Raw genomic sequence first — 14,809 nt, 5'->3', positions numbered from 1 at the left:
AGAAAAGGGAATGAAGTTACCCTTACATGTAACTGCAACAGCAATGTTTTAAAAGTTCAGTGTTACTTCTGAATTGTGTGATAGCTTATCCCTTCCCTCCAGGATCACCTACAGGTAGTTGTGTTTCCATTTGCTGACAGAGTCTTTACCTTTTGCACAGGAAGGGTGATTTTCTGATTAAGGGCAATCACTGGATGTTGTCTGGAGCGGAACTACTCTGTGAAGCTAAATGAGAATCAAGAATTTCAGTACATGATCTCTTCTCTCCCCCTGAAATCCATAAAAATACAGTAATATAAATTAGATCATCCATCTGGTTCATAATGGAGCATTATAATCCTGTCTCAATTCTGGCTTTGATCTCCAAATCTGGGCAAACAGAGCCCTCTGTCTGTCTGAATCATGTAAGAAAAGCTTGTCTTGAAGGCACTTCATTTCACTCAGGATGAGTGAGATTCAGAGGAATGTAAGCCCTTTTCTCTCCTAAACTTTCTTCCCTGTGCATTGTTGTCAGACAGATTCCTTGGGAGTCTCTCCTGGATCACCATGGCTGTAATGCTGGCTTTTATAAAGAGAGGACCTCTAGGTTCTGCTTGCTGGAGATTTTTCCTGACCTGGGCTTTGATTAAAGAGCAAAATGAAGCAAACAGATGATGAATGTCACTTGTGAGGTCAAGACAAACCCAGATGGGTGCTGTCACAGGAAGGCAACTTGTCTTAAACTGAGAATAAATATTAAGTGCTGATTGGAAAAACAGTGCAAAATTAAAATGGCTTGAAGGAACACGACTGATATTTTTTGATTTTTTTTTTGCATGCTTCTGTTCAGTAGTTTTCCTAATTCTAGTATTTTGCTAGACGTGTAGCTCCTAATTCCTGTGGCATCTTTCTGTGTTCCCAGTTAACTAACCTCCTGAACCTTGATTTTTTTATCTTCCCCTGGAATTCTGATTGTGTATCCTTAGTCTTACAGCCTGTACATACAAACTGGGAGATGTGTGTGTTTTGAGATGTTCTGGTGATTGAAGCTGAGGAGCAAGTGCCAGGGCCAGGACTTTATTACATGTCTGGAACCCAGGGAGCCACTGAGGTATTGGAGCAGTGTCTTGAAGCACAGATTTGTCCATGGTGACTCATTGTTCTGGCTGGGAAAAGAAGGTGGTCAACATTTTGTAATCGTTGGGAAGAATGTCCCAAATAATCTGCCATGTCGACAAGGGATTACTCTGTCCTTAGTGGAAAAAAATTTCCTGTCTGTGTTGTGTCAGTCAAATGTGAGATGAAAAACAGTTCATTGGTCTGGACTATCAAACCCAGCTAAATCCAGAAGCATTGATTTTCTCCTGAGGCACTTTGGTAAATTTGCCTCCTAGAAACAGAGGATGAAGGGTGGGATGGCTGTGTCTAAGAAAGTCACAGATCTCATAAAGCCAGGTTAAGGCAAAATCCTTAATAGAGAAACACCTACTTCACTTAAATGTAGGTAAATAAGACAGGACTTAAAACAGATTATTAGGATGAGATTTCTCTTTGTTTACCAAAAAGAATCTGAATTTTGGGCCTGAAAAGTATTTGTTGGACACCAGACACATAGTGAAGACACTAAACAGGTTTAAAAATGCTTGAGACACATGGTGTATTATTAAGAGAAACTGAGAAGTAGAATATGGTAGAATTAGATAAACAGTTAAATATGGCCTGGACTTTCTAAAGCACATCCTAAAGTGGATGTGATTGAGTTGAAGAACTCAAATGTAATATTGAAAACAAGTTAAAAAGAGAGAAGTAACACAAAACCTCTTATCCTAAATGCTTCTGAAGACATCAAGCACAAATTGGACCTTCCAGAAAATGAATTTATATTTTCTTCTTTGCCCTGATGTTGACCATGAAGAGACCTTTTTAGGCTCCCTGCCTGCCGTGTTCCCTGTCTGCCAGAGCAGGCTGTGGTTTATCTTCCAAGGAGTACATTTTCTGTATTTTATGTTGGGAGTTCTTTCTAGCAGAGCAGTATTTAGGTAGCCTTAATTCCCATAATCTTCCTGTGTTAGTACTTGTTCTCTGGTAGATTTAAGAGACAAATTTCTTCTTTTGTTAAGCAAAGTACTGTAAAGAAATGGATAATTTCCAGGTTGGATGATTATGCCTTCCCATTTTGAGATCTGCTAAGTGACCACAAGGTGATGATCCCAGGTTTATGAAGCTGCTCACATCATTGTCTTCATGGCCTGGAACTGTCTTTCTGTGGGTGTGACTTACTTCATCTTTGATATCTTTAATTGAGAAATTGTCCTGAAATGGCTTAATAATAGACAACTGGACTTTAGTAGAAAGTGTGAAAAAGCTGTCAAGTTTTTTTTTTATGTTACTCTAAAAAAGAAGGGAGATTCAGATTACACTGTATAGTAATCACATGTTCAGAAAAGATGGGAAAGGAAAACCCCACATTTTTTGATCTAAGACAATAAATGTAAATTGGTGTATATTAGATATTGTTATGGAAAAGTTGTAAATGTGGGGTTGTTGTGGTGGTTTTGTATAGCAGGTATTTAGGGAAATGATACAAAAACTTCTGTGTATTTGACAGTCTGTGGAAACATTAGGAAGATGTATACCCTTCTGTGAAAAACACATGCTAAAGATCAAAAATCTTGGGAAAGTTAAGAAAATAATAGTGAAATGTAATAATGATTTTAATGACTGGAAGTGAAAGTGAATATTTGTATTGCGAAGCAGAAGATAAATTTTGAATGTTGAATGGTAGAGATTTAAAGTACAGAAAAAGATTTTGGAGAATTATGATAGTAAGTTTGGTTTCATATGGCATGTTGATATTTTTAAACAGTATTTGAAAGTGTTTGTATCTACTATCTTACAGCTCATGGTCTTGAGGGAACTGGCCTTAGTAGCAGAAAAAGTAGAGTATGAAGAAAAGTTAAAAGCTCAGACAGTATTTGGTTTAATAAAGAACAATTTAGAAGTCTGTACTGGAAGGGATGGTCTTATGTAAAGGATAAGTATAGTTCAGTGTGACATTTTTCTAGAATCTAGTCATCCTTCTCTCTAAAGCAGAACAGAAGAATGAAATTTCAGACAAATGATCAAAGCATTATCCAAGAACTGTTTGCAGAGGAGATTCTGCTGACTCTTGGAAGCCTAAGGAGGTGTCCAGTCACACCAAGGAGCAGCAATTATAACATGAAATTAATTTGTGGAACTCAGCAAGGTGTCTTTAAAATAAGAGCCCTCTGAGGTTTGCAAACAGATGTTGAATTAACAGCGAAGGAGAAATTCCCCATTTGATGGCATTGGTTAATTTGCCCTCTTCTTGTCCTCTTGTCTCTTCTCCTTCAGGCTGTCAGCTGAGTTTAGGAATAACCTGCTCCACAGGAAAAGATTTTCAAGCTATCAACTCTGAGAGATTTCTTACCTAGTATGGTGAGGTAGTAGTCAGAAGTGAAGAAACACTAGTGGATTTTAAAAGGTTTCAGTTCCCAATCCAGGATGGTCATGGTGTTTCCATTTGCAGTTTGTCAGAGTTAATTTTTCAGAAATTAAACTGTTGACAGAAGTAATTAAGTAAAGTCAGGTACAGCAGCAGTGATACAGTGGTAAGAAGAGGGATTAGTGAGGGAAGAAAGCAACCTGAGCTCTGGATCAGAGGAGGAAAGAGCTGCAGTGCAGAATAAGCGGAGATAGGGAGGGCAAAAGAAGTGTCTTGTCATTTGGCTTGTTTGTATTTTTTCTTGGTTTGTTTTGCTTTTAGAAACTGACGGCTCTTAAACTCACTAGTCTATATATTCACAGAGTGGGCTGAAAATTTACTGAGGTACAGTTTTCTGTTAAGAAATGATGATTTGATGGGATTGAAATGCTCTGTGGGAATGGTTGGTGGGCTGCCCAGCTGCTTTGCTCTGCTCTTGGCTGCTGGCCATCCAGTCTGCTCCCCCAGCTGCCTGTCATGTGGGCCTGCTGCCTTGGCTCTTGTGGCCCATTTTAGGTATTTGTACATTCTAACAAATAAAACAGCAAATCACCAATTAGAACACCAATTAGCCATCACTACTTAACCAACTACGGTCTTAATTGGACAATCATTTTCAGTAATAATTGATTGATCCCTAACTAGCAACCATTAATCAATGATCTTACATTTCAGTTCTTAAAACAAACCTTTAAAAATTGGAACATTCTTGTTTAAATTTTTGATACATATGTAAGAATACATAAAATGTATACCCCAAAATATGCTATCAGATAACACTTAAATTTTTCAGATGTAACTGATTAATGAAATATAAAATCAAGATTCAAAACAGCTAGTAAGGTTTTTTCTTCTAAAGCTGATATTCAGAATTTTGTTCCAAATGTGGGATTTTGTTCAGTTTGCAGTTTACAGAACAAACTGTTTTTATGCTGGAGCTAATGAAGCCTGGGCAATGATGAGCTGGTGTCTGTTGTCCTTTCACACCTCCTGTCCTTCCCTCTCCCACGTAAGCACACACAAACTGAAATTCCTCTCGTTTTCCTAGTGAGGCATCCTGAATGACATCTTGTTTCCTATGGCATCTCTGAGCAGGAAAAGCACATGCTTGATTTAAAGCTGTGCACTGGGCTAAGTGTCTTTTCCCAAAGAGGAGAGAATAATTAAGCTCTATGTGCTTTCTGAAAGTAGGCCTTGTCTTGGGGTTTCTTTTTCCTACCCAACAGGCATTTTCAGTGACATTCCTCCAGTTTTTCATCTTTGAGAAGTCTTGCTTTCTCTAAAACTCATTTGAAGGCAGCTAACAGGTTCAAGAGTTACTCAGCTGGAAAGAACAACATAAAAGCAGCAACAGCATTCTTAGGGGACTTGGTTAAAAATTAACCTTTGAATTTTTCCATTAAGCAGAGTTCCAGATTCAGCTGGGTTTTTGTTACTGCCCAGCATAATGTGGTTTAAGATTCAAGGGGAACAACCATAGAGAGTTTTGTCATTTAATTTTTGTGGTTATTTTCCTTCAGTTTTCGCTGGTCTGTTTGTGTGTATTTGAATCTCTTTATAGTCATTCATGCCTTAGTATATCCAGCTTGTCCACTCCCATTTTCTGTGGAGTGCCTGAGGTAGAGCAGCTGTGTAATTAATGATAGTAAGGCTCTTTTCCAACACTAGTGATTTTCCAGCAGTGAGAAACTGACAGGGAAATAATGGGGCTACTTGTCAACTCAGTGGGATTCCTATCTTTGCTGGAACGGGTTGGAAAAATGGTGAATCAAGGACAGAAAATTCCATGTTAGTAGTTCTACTTCATAAAATGTTTTGAAGATGATGGATGTAAATGGTGATGATCACTTGCCATATGAAAGAAGATAAAACATTTAAATGAACTGTCCAGATGTCATAGTCCAAAAAAGATGCTTCAGTCAGCTGTTTGTGTGTACAAATAAGCCAGCATTAGTTTCTGTACTTGGAAAATATTTGAGGAGATCTCATAGTTTTACTGAGGTAGTAAAACTATGAGGTGGGAAAGAGGGAAGCTAAATCCTTTAGTCAGTATGGAATAAGAGCAGTACTCACCAAAGAAAAGCAGAGAATGAGAACACCTGCTCAGTGTTTAATTTGCTTGTGCTGATCAGTATTTGGGCCCCAGCTCAAGGGTATTGGCACAATAAGGAGGTGCTTACAGGACAGCATGATGGGGGAGCCTCTCTTCTTCGGGCCACATTTGTTTTTGGTAATAACTTTCTCCAAGCTCAAGAACAATTCATCCTGACTTGAGGGAAGTTGGATAAAAAGGAAAGGAATCCTGCCTGGATGACCAAGATGCTCCTGACAAAACTCAGGCACAAAAAGGAAGCATACAGGAGGCAGAAGCCAGGATAGATGACTTGGAGGAATACACAGATCATCCAAGCATCCAGGGATTGCATAAGGAAAGCCAAAGCCCACATGGAGTTGAGTTTGGTGAGGGACCTGAGGGGCAACAAGAGAGCTTCTGCAAGTGTATCAGCAGCAAAAGGAAGATGAAAGAATGCAGGTCTGCTGCTAAATAAAGCAAATGACAAAGGATATGGGAAACATGGAGGTACTTCATATTAGCACCTTGGGCTTTACTGGTAGGACTCACCTTCAAGGCCCTTGAGACCAGTTGGGAAGTCTGGACCCAGGAAGATTTGCTCTCAAAAGAGGATCAAGTTTAGGAAAATTGAAACAAAAAAATATCTACAAGTCCATGGGACCTGCTGGGATATGTCAGTGAGTGCTGAGGGAGCTCATCTCTGTCACTGTGAGAGCGCTCTCAATTGTCCTGTTAAGCTCATGGTGATGGGGAAGGTTTCTGAGGCCTGGAATAAAGCAAATTTCACTCCTGCCCTTAAGAATGACAAGAAGGAAGATCCTGGGAGCTACAGGCCAGTCAGCTTCACCTCCATGCTTGTGAAGGTGATAAGAGCAAATTATCCTGGAAGCTGTTTCCAGCACATTCAGGGCAGGCAAGTCACTGGAAGTAATCACCATGAGTTTGTGAAGGAGAAATAATGCTTGATGAACCTGATAGCTGTTTGCAACACAGTGAGTAACTTGGTGGAGGGGATGAGAGCCACAAGATATTGTGTTTATTTTAGTAAGGCTTTCCACACTGTTCCTATAATGTGCTTACAGACAAACTGATGAAATACAGACTAGATAAGTGGTCAGTGTGGTAGATTGAAAACTGGCTCACCCAGGCTCAGAGGTTTGTGATGGAGATCTGTCATGGTCATACCCCAGATGGCAACTTCAGTACCACACAGCCACTTGCTCACTGCCTCCTTTCCCCCTGGTGGGAAGGGAAGAAGAATTGGGGAAAAAACAAAGGGTAAAACCATGTGGGCTGAGATAAAGCCAATTTATTTAAAGTGAAACGAATTAAAACACAGTAATAGTAATAGTAATACTAACAATAATAATGATTTTAACACAAAGGAGAGAAAGAAAAAACCCAAGAAAAAGAAGCCCTGAACGATACAATTGTTCCCCCCGCACTGAGCAGTCTGAGCAGTGATCAGCCCCTCCTGGGCAGCTCCTCTGTGTTTGTATACTGGATGTGACTTGGGATGGGATGGGATGTCCCTGTGCCCACTCTGGATCAGCTGTCCTAAGCCTTCTGCCTCCCTGAGACATGGAAAGGTCTTGATTTAGGGCAAGCACCACTCAGTAACAACTGCAATGTCTGTGTGTTTACATTATTCCCATCCTAAATCCAAAGCACAGTGCTGCACCACCTACTAAGAAGAAAATGAGCTCTATTCCAGCCAAAACCAGGACATATCACAAAGTCCAGCTGGAGGCCAGCCATTAGCAGTTTACCCCATGGGTTGAGAGTGGGACCGGTGCACTTTGGGTTAGTGCCCTGTGATACAGGCTAGGGTGCACCTTCAGCAGGGTTACAGACAGTACCAGACTGGGGAAAGGTGGCAAAGTTGTGCTGCTGTTCAGAGGCAGCTGAACAGCCCCAGGAGCCTCCTGGTGTTTGACAGAGGCCAAGTCCTTTATCTCTGGAGGAGCAGCCCAGTGCACAAGCACAAGCTGGGGAGCAGCTTTGTAGGAAAGGCCCTGGGTGTCCTGGGACATGAGGTGACATGAGCCAGCAAAGGCAGCCAGTGGCATCCTGGCTGCATAAGGAAGACTGTGGCCACCAAGGTGAGGGATGATCTCTTTCCTCTCTGCTGAGCCTTGGTGAGCTGCATGTGGAGTTCTGGGTCCGGTGCTGGACTCCTAAATAGAATAGAGTGGGGTGATAGTGGAGCAAGTCCAGTAAAGGGCCATGACGGTGTGTAAGGGCATGAAACATCTCTCATGCGGGGACTGGAGGCTGACAGAGCTGAGTTGTTCAGCCTGGAAAGGATCAGGAGTGTCTTATCCAGTTTTACAAATAAACAGAGCCAGAATCTTCTTGGTGGTGCTAGTCAAAAAAAAAAAAAAAAAAGGAAAAGCAGCAGGCACAAACTGAAAACACAAAATTCTGTTAAACAGATGAAAATGTATTTATTTCTTTAATTATGAAAGTGATTGAACAGTGGAGAAGGTTGCCTAGAGGGTTTATGGGGCTAGTGTCCTTGGAGGCAGTCAAAACCCAATTGGTCATCATCCTAGGAATGCTGTAGTTGTGCCTTCCTTGAGAAGAGGGTTGGACTAGGTGATCTCCAGAGAGATTGTCTCTTTCTGTGCAAACATTGGAGACGTTGGTTTACTTATAAAGCATCTGGTGTCAAACATGGCTTTCTGTTTGGAGTTAGGGGGATGTTTTTTCATAAAGTCATGTATCATACAAAATAAATTGGAAGCTTTGTGATTCTAAACAGCATTCAGGGAATCTGTAGGGAGAGTATTAAATTTGGTTAGATGAATCATCTGTATAAAATATCTGTCAAGGTGAGTTTAATCCTTTGTGTGTTGCATAACACCTTCGCTCAGTTGATTCATGTCAGAAAAATTCTGTTTCCTGTTAAAATACGTAAATTATTGAGAATACTTGTACCAAGTGAAAAATGAAGATGTTTACATCAAGTGAAATATTTTAAGGCACATAAGTCAGATGCCCATAGCAATGATCACAGTTTAGACACTTGCTTGGCTGTTTGTTTGTGTGACAAACTTGGAGGCACACTAGTTGATCAGAAGTCTCTTTTGCCAATGGCCCTAGGTTTATTTATGGGTAAAGAAATACATGGTTTGCAAAACTGCATAGATTCCATCATCAGTGAACAGGATGTGAGTTACTTAATGTTGTTTTGTCGGCTTCTCATTTTTACAGGACAGTGTTCCCTTCAAAGTAGTTGTAACACAGTGTATTATTCAGGAGGGTTTGAAATAATGAATGCCTGTTGAATTAATTACTGTATGTGGGTTTCAGTAATTTTCCAGTAGTCTTGCCTTGATGTACCTGTCCATCCCTGCGTGTCAGGAAGCTTTGGTTTACAGATAGTGCTGGAAAGCCACTTGGAGGATAACAAGGCTCCTACTTGAGCTTCTTCACATAGGTTTTGCCGTTTGTGTTTCAGTCCATGAGTAAAAATGTGGAGACAGAAGTGTTTTGGTGGGGTTGCCATGTTCCCAAGAAGCTGAAAGAGTGGTTTTCATTCAGAGGGGACCTGCAGGGAATGTGGAAATGCAGCACTGCTGGGAAATTGCAAAGGATAAATGTACTCTTTCCTAAAGAGGAGATGAGTAGGATGGCCAAGACAGTATAGTAATTTCAGAGATAGGTACTACTTACAAAGGGAAGAAATCTCACAATTTATAGATGATGTGGAATTTTTATTTGATTTCTATTTGGCTTTATTTCTGCTTAATTTCTAGTAAAAATTTTTGTCATATAAAAAAATGTTTTTATGAATTAAGAAAGATTTCTTCTGGAAGTAGTAGGTGTATTTTGGCAATATTTACTCTCAGAAAAGATCTTCTTCAAGAAAATGAGAAATTACTTTGTAGCTATTTACCAAAATATTACATATGTATTTGTCACAGGAATAATGACTTTCACATGGCTACTGGGATGCAGACACACACCCAGTAACAAATTTTGGAATATTGTGATTATTGCTCCAGAAGCAGAGTTGTGGAAGCATGTTAGAGATAGCTGTGTTTAAAAATTCTATACAAATGTGATTTTTTAGGTACTATAAAACTTGAAGAGGACAAAACTAATGATCCTAATTTGCCATACACACAGGGATCTTAGTATTTTTGCAGGTGATTGGAACTTACAGCGCATGTAGATAGGTAGTTCTCTTTTTCATGTTTGTACAAATCTAAACAAATTTTATTGGAACCCTCCCCTCTTTCTTCTGAGCACATATAATTTCTGTGCTAGAGGCTGTCAGCTCCCAGGGGCCTGGAGCTGTTTATGCACAGGGGCCTAAGTGGAATTTTTTATTTGGTACAAACTCTCTAGGGAGCTGTTACTATGTATTGAGTAGTGTCAGGAGGAAGAATTCAGCACCACAGCGTCAAAACTTCATCTTGCTTTTTTTTTCTTTTGAATTTCAGTAAAGAAATGAACATATTCACACATTTAAGCACAAAAACTGTTCTTTTGATTTGAACAGGTGGCCAAGAGACCCTGTGACCACAGGATGTGACATAAGCTGTAAAACCTTGTTTTCCTGGTTAGGTTTTCTGAGGAGCAGTGGCCGCCTGCCCACGTGTGTCTTGTGCAGCCTGGTGTGATGTGGGCTGTGCTCAGGGTTCCAGTGGCTCCTGGGCAGTCAGACCCTGCTGGAGGCAAGCTAAATATGTCATCAAAGATTTTTTGATTCCTGTCAGTAGTAAGCAAGTGAAAAGCAGTCACTGATCTCTCATAAGGGTGCTGAATGTCATCTTTTTTCCATAGTTTTTCTTTCACTAACCAACTACATGGGAACTTATCTTTCTCCTGTTTTGGTTATTATATAGTATGGTGGGATACACTCTGATTTCTAATTAAATAAAAGGTTTATTTTATCTACATCTGGCCCTTCTCCATAAAGTCACAAAGAATCACAGAATAGTCAGGGTTGGCGTGACCTCTGGAGATAACCCACTCCAATACCCTGGCAAGGCAGGGTCACCCAGAGCAGGTGACGCAAGAACGTGTCTGGATGGGTCTGGAATGGCTCCAGACAGGGAGACTCCACACCCTCCCTGGGCAGCTGTTCCAGAGCTCTGCCAGCCTCAATGGGAAGAAGTTCTTTCTCGTGTTTTAGTTCATGCCCATTGCTCCTTGTTGTGTTTCTGGGCACCATTGAAAAGAGTCTGGCACCATCCTCTTGGCACCCACCTTGGAGATATTTGTATGTATGGATAGGAACTGGTGCATTTGCCTGTGTGTGCCACTGGTTAAGGACCTGCATGAAGGAGGCTGGCTGGAGGCTGTGAAGTTCTCTCATGTTTTTATCCACCTTGTACTGACCCATGTATCTTGCTTTCTCTGAAGTGAAATATTTACATGTGACTTTGATTTCAGTGATGTTTGAAAAATCACTGTAGGTTTGATAGATATTTTGGTGGGAGCAGTGTAGGCTTAAAGAGCTTTTACTTGTGTACCAATCTTTTCTTGTGCTGATGCTGTTGTTAATGGGGGTCCACAAATGAACTTGCCTGGGAAACTGATCCAGTTAAAAAATCTTTTTTACATAGATACTAATAATTCAGATCACTTCTGGCATCCAGTTGGCTGTAGTACTCTGAAGATGGTTGTGTCAGCACAAATGAGAGAGGCAGTGCTAGGTCAATGTTTGTGAATAAGCAGTGCTGGGAACTATGGCAAAAATTGTTCCTTTTCATTTCTAAATGGCAAGGACCTGGCTGGATGCTGCCCTGAGACTGCTTTGAGTTTGTAACGTTTTTTTTCTACTCTCTGGCTCTCTAGATGTGCCTAACGGATTTTCATTTGCAAGCGTAACTTCTCAGTGAATTCCTGTGTTTATAAAACACCAATTTGGAGTCTGTCACAGGGTCTCAACTGTGTGTGGCAGATAAGTACATTGCTAGTGGAAAACATCTGGACCCAGATGTGGCAGCCACGCATTGGTAGAACGAGTCCAAGATGGCTGTTTGTGATCTCGGTGTGGGGTGGTCATTGTTGGCCAGGACAGGTGCATTTTTGTGCCCCTGTGTTTGTCACTGCTGGGCTGGGCTGATGTATTTCTGTGGGACCTGCTGGCTGCACCCTTGAAAGGTGGAGAAAAAGGCTTTTTGTGGACTTGGCCTGAACCGCCTCAAGAACAGAACCCATGGAATGCTGAGGATCTGTTTCCATCTTCTGCTTCAAAGAGCCTGTAAACCAGTTGAGTTTGAATAAAAGGCCTGTGAGATGGGTGGAGTCTTTCTCATTGGTGAATTTTTTTTTTTCTTGATTGCTTAAAACAAAAGACCAAGAAGTCTTCAATGTGCTTATTCACACCAGATATATAAAAAGGTGCATACAAATACGGTTTTGCCTTCTGAGTTACCTGTTGACAAAATGTGCATACCACACTCTTTTAGAAGATAAAAATTGAAATGTTGCTCAGCGTTAAATAGTGCATGTAAGTAGCAGACTGCACAATATCAACTTGACAATTTCCTTAAATTGCATAAGCCTGGAAAATGGAAAGAGGTATTTGAGCCATCTAGTGGTTGGTATGAAACATTTTCATATTTTTCGGTAGTTCATAGGAAATGTAAATTATGTCAGCTTTGAAATATCATTTCTGATTTGTCTGTGTTTGTAGCATGGCTGTAGAATGAAAAAAACCCAAGCATTCGACTTCAGATTTGGGGGCACATCTGTGTGGGTTTCTATCCTATAGACTCAAGAGTCTAATGAAAATAGATATCTGATAACATAAAAATTAAATTAGAAGTTAGTAGCCAAAGAATGTGTTTTGCTAGTATGAGATCTTCATAAATGTTGAGGATTGTTAGAAAGTTCAAGGAAAGGACTGTAATAAGATAATTTTGTTTTCTGCTGCTTACTTAAAAATGTTTGGAAGAAAAAGGCCTCAAATTCTACCTGAACAGCTATTTATAGCAGGGACTAAATCACAGGAGTGGTCTTTACTGGAACACATGGAATGGTATTCTTTGAGAGAAACTTGTCAAAACTAATAGAAGAAACTGAAAACTGATTTCTTAAGATGAGGTGTGTTCCTGGTAAACAGAATCTTACGATTTAAAAAGGACCTTTTGTAGATGAAGGTTTGGGTGATGATCCTGTTTGGTGCTGATCTGCATTAAGCTGTGGTGGCATTTCATATTGGCTGTTGCCAGTAGGAACTTGACTGCATGTTGAACTTGATGGTATTCTGCAAAAGTAATGAACTTTATGTGTATCTTGCCTTGAATTCCTTGTGGGAAAGTGCAGCCACACATTGGGACACTGTGATGTTTTCCAGCCCTTGTGAGTCCTGTCCCTGTTCAGATACAGTTTAAGGACACTTTTTAATCTTAGCTTATTAGATATTAATGTAACAAACAGTTCATACATGGTGATAGATATGGTTAGAACTATAGTATCTCAGAATAGATAAATTCATGATCCATACTGACATTTCAGAATTTGCATCTTTACATTTGAAGTGAAGTATTACAGGTACAAATATTAAATCTTGCCCTGTTTTTTATTGAGAAGAGAGCGGCAGCTTAAGATATTTTTAAGGTCAGTCTCAAAAGACTTAGGGCCTAAGGAGAAGGAGAGAAAAAAAGGGAAAACCAGGCACAGGACAAAGGATGTAACTGTGATGGTTTATTTGTAGTGCTGTGAGGACCATTTGAAAGCTTTATGTGAACTTGATACATAAATTATATTTTGATAAATCGCTTGCGTCTTGGTTCTGTTGTGCCTTGAAAGCTGCTTGTTGTTAACCCTTAGCATCAAAATACCTGGGAGATTTTTCTGAATCTCTAACTTTCTTGGACTGTGAATTGTAATAGGTTTCTTAAGAGGAAGTCAAATTCTTTGCGAATTGAAGAGTTTTTAATTGTCTGGCATGTTTTGTTTGAATTTTGCATGGTGGTGATGAAGGATTTTTGTGATCACTGTTCTTCTCAATCTCTACAATGATCTAAACTTATTGAGATTTGAAATATCAGAGGGGACACTGGACAGTCCTGTTAAGTTCTGTCTGAAAAAATGAGCAGGCCTGAAGATAGTGAAGGCTCCTGGTGGCTGTATTTTGTAGGCTTCCATGTTGCACACATGAAAATCTCTCTTACTACTTCATTTAAAATGACTTTTCAGTCAGGGCATTGTGTGTGCCCAGCTTTTGAGCCTGCCTTCTTCATGACCTTCTTGTTGCCAGAACACACTTTGAACATGTAAAAAACAGAGAATATGGAATTGGAGATATTTTATCTTTATGATGTCCATGTTGTACTTTTATTCAGTTAAACAGGAATGTGGGTTTACAGTAGTATTAAAGTGTCCTCTTCTATTGTTTATGCACTTCCCTGTGCACTCCTCCTGTTAACATCTTCCAGTGCTCTGGTTGCTGTAGTATCTGCTCATACCACAGCATTTTCCTGGAAGCTCTCTGTTGCTGAAGCTGTGATCCAGCTGCATTCATGAGAGGATCTTTGACATTCCCCCTGGTTTTAATTTGCATTTAGATGATGCAAATGAAGGATAATGAAATTATCATACTGGATCCTGTTTCTGATAACTGCTGCTCTTTGAATTGTCTTCTGGTTACCAGTTATTTTGTAGGAAAAACTTGATTATAACTTGTATATTTGGGTTGGGTTTAAGTCATAATTAGTATTTCTTTTTGTGGAACTCCTTAGAAATTTGACTTGTTAAAGAACTGCAGGCAAGTGGCAGAGAGATTATCTTGAAATGCAGTCTTTGACAATTGAAATTCCAGCTGTTATCCATGTGTCTGAGCTTTGGGATGTGTACCTGGTGTCTCCGAATCAGAATTATATATGAGAAAAGCCTAAAAATGTGTCTTAGGCAGCATGTACAATGTCTCCTGCAAATAATGGAATTGTTCTGCTCAATAAAAAACAAATGTGCTGTGGCGTAGCTTTGCAAAAGAAAAAAGAAATTTGTTTATTTTTCCTAATTTAGGAAATATGTAATAATTATTTGTGGAACTGGATAGTTAAACATTCGTTAAATATTCTTAGTAATTTCACTTTGGAAGTACGTTATAGTTTATGTGGAAAGAAAATGGAGGGGAAATGAGTTTCCAGGAGGGGAATTTTTTTTTTTGTTTTGGCTTGGTTTTTACCTTTTGCAAATAGGGGGATAGAAAAAAGAAATTGGATTAATGATGGAGTATTATTGTTGTAGGTTTGAAGTTGATGGTCTGTATTTTCTGGTATTCA

The 14,809-nt window shown here is 39.7% G+C and overlaps 1 protein-coding gene across 16 annotated transcripts in view; it reads left to right on the top strand.

Moving 5' to 3' along the window:
* Positions 1-14,809, top strand: part of KDM6A (lysine demethylase 6A) — a 151,146-nt gene that overhangs the window by 57,542 nt on the left and 78,795 nt on the right. The window lies entirely within an intron of this gene.

The sequence above is a fragment of the Fringilla coelebs genome (genome assembly GCF_963513975.1).
Source record: "Fringilla coelebs genome assembly, chromosome: 2".
NCBI classification, from domain to species: Eukaryota; Metazoa; Chordata; class Aves; order Passeriformes; family Fringillidae; genus Fringilla; species Fringilla coelebs.
The sequence above is the reverse complement of the archived record's forward strand: the minus strand, read 5'-3'. Positions and strand labels throughout refer to the sequence as shown.